We start from the raw sequence: 2,897 nt of genomic DNA on the forward strand, positions 1-2,897 counted from the left end.
GGGCCGGGGTCCTGCGGGCCGAGGGGGCGGGGCGGGGTCCTGCAGCCGCAGACAGCGGGCAGGGGGCGGGCACCTGGAGCACGCGCGCGCGCGCGCGCGCGCGCGGCGGGGCGGGGGGTTCAGCCAGCAGGTGGAGGTCTCTTAGGGAGCGGGCTAGCCATATGGAACACCCTGGGCTGGCGTCTCCGGGGCTGGGAGAGGTTGTGACTGGGGTGCCGCGACAGAGAGATTCCGCTGGGGCTGAGGTCCCGTTGGTCAGAAAAAGAAGATTCCGAGAAGCCAGGCGAAGAGCCAAGGAGCCCCGAGCTCTGTCTCCAGCCGCATCCCTGCCGCTCCTCCTGGCTCCCGGGCACTCCTGGCACACGGGCTTCTTCCCAAGGACCCCCCGCACACCCGGGGAGTTTTCAACCCCGGGGGTCTTGCGGCGCCTTGGATATACCTCCGTAAAATCAGGTGTCGAGCTATGGTGTGTTTATGTTCAGGCCTGTCTCCCTCACCATCCTTGTAGCATCCTCAAGGACAGGGCCCAGCATATGGCAGTGATTCAACTAATTGTTTAATATTCTTTAATTCGTTCGTTAGTAGCTAATTTTTGAATGCCCACTAAATGCCAGCCATTGATCTAAGACAGGAGATACAGCGGTCAATAAGACAAAGACCTTGCTCTCGTGGAAGGGACCTGCTAAGGAGAAAGAAAGACAATAAACAAATACGGGGGAGAGGTAGTGATAAATGTTATAAAGAAAATAGATGCAGGCAGAAAGGAACGGGGAGTTGGGCCTGTCTGGCTGAATACTCTGTATGGCATCCATTACTGCCCCCCTCCCAGATGTGGCAGTCACCTCACCACCTTACCCCTTGCTTGCCCCCATCACAGGTGCTTACTTAACACCCACAAAAAATAAAATGGTTGGCTTCTGACTGTGGAGGCTCATTTTACCTTAATTAAAGTAGGAATGATCTGAGTCCTGATGATTCCAAGAGCTGTTTGTCTGATGCTTTTAAGATGAACATGGTTTGACTTTGTCAGAGGTAGCTGTAATGATTTAGCAGAGCCTTAGTGCACCCCCAGAGAGAGGATATTTTTAGTGTCTTTGAAACCCCAGCATTCCTATGATTTTCATCCCATGGCCCGAACTCTCTTCCGAGGACCACTTCTTCACTTCTCGGCAGACACCAGCGATTTCTCCAGTTTGAAAATACAAAGATAGCAGCTCCCGCCCCCTGCCACCTGTCGACCTCACCTGTGCACATTTCTTTCATTTGACTCAAGACTGGCCAAGATGTATCACGGTCTTTCCCTCCTCCCTCCTCTTTCTTCCATCCTTACACAAATATTTATTAAGCACCACCTGTGTTCCAGGTATTGTTCTAGACATTAAACAAGGCAGATGACATCTCTGACCTCAGGGAGCTTATAGTCTAGCTGAGGACAAGGCAGAGTTTGACACATGGATCCTGAAGAGCTCCAGTCCGGCCGAGCTGCTGGTGAGTGAGTATGCAGAGAGCTGCTTGTCCCCGCTGACTCTCCCAATGCAGAGCGGACTTGCTCTCCTGAACCAGGGGCTGCAGGGGCTGAAGCAGGACCAGACAGCTGGTAGCTACAGCCTCTTCAGTCTGACACCAGGATCAAGGGTCTAAAACTGCCCATGGGACTTGGGTTTGTGAACGTTAGCTTCTGGAAAGGGGCTGGGAGCAGAGTTATATCAGAGGCAGACTTGGTGAGTCCAATATGGGAGTCGAGTGGCCCCCCTTTCACACAATCAAATCCAGTGCCCACAAAAGATGACATATAGCACAAATGAGGTGGGGGAGGAGTGTGCATGCCAAAGCATAAAAGCAAGGATACTGCTGTGAGGTGGGGGGGGGAGGGGGGGGGGGGGGAGATTTGTCAGTAATTCCTGTTCTTAAACTTGAGAAAAGTCAGTAGCACATAAGAAATTAAACACACGCAAAGACACAAATGTTATATCACTAAATAAGAAATCAATAGGAATGCATGGTTGATTCACAAATGAATGGTACAGGTACAAGCAAAGGAAAGATTTGGTAGCTATACTCAGGAGAGGTAGCAGGCTTGACCTTCAAAGAGTCAAGTCTGTAGAACCGACCAAGGTTAGTGGAATCCGACCCTTAAAACACTTCCGCAGTATCCAGGGGCTGGAGGGGAAACACAGACAGCTAAGCGTCTTTTAGCTGTACCCATCCATGGGGACGTCTTAGCCTGGGTTCTCCACAATGCAGAGGCTGATTCTGTAGGGCAGGAGTGAGAGGCAAAAGGAGTAAGGTAGGGGACTTTCTCCTTCTGCCAGTCCAGTGGGTAAGACTCTGTGCTCCCAATGCAGGAGGCTGGGTTTGATCCCTGGTCAGGGAACTAGATCCCACATGGCGCAACTAAAAAGAGCCCCATGCCACAACGAAGATCTCATACGTGGCAACGAAGATCCCACGTGCCACAACTAAGACCTGGCGCAGCCAAATAAATAAATATTTTTTTTAAAAAAAGGAGTAAAGTAGGGAAGAGGGAAGAGCCATTACCAGGATGATTATTCATGTGGCCTCCACTAAGTGTGGCTGATTGCTCCCACTCAAGGGATTATCCTCTGAGAAGCCACATAAAATGAGTCTCAGTACAGCCTGTGGGAGAGGGAAGGGAAGGAAATTTATCCACCAGCTCATCTTGACTGAATTCTTATTCATTCCAGTTTTTCACGCATAGGTGCCAAGTGGGGTTCTGTGGTGTCCCAAACTTCAGTGTTAAGGAGTGTGCAGCAGGGCCATGGAGCAAAGGATTATCAGGACGCAGCTTTGTGGAACTGGAGCCCATGCAGAGCTGGATGCCACAGAGGCGGCTGGGACAGAGATGGCTGACACTAAGAGGCCTTGAAGTTCTGACG

The sequence above is a fragment of the Lipotes vexillifer genome, unplaced genomic scaffold (genome assembly GCF_000442215.2).
Source record: "Lipotes vexillifer unplaced genomic scaffold, Lipotes_vexillifer_v1.1 scaffold53, whole genome shotgun sequence".
Classification (NCBI taxonomy): domain Eukaryota; kingdom Metazoa; phylum Chordata; class Mammalia; order Artiodactyla; family Lipotidae; genus Lipotes; species Lipotes vexillifer.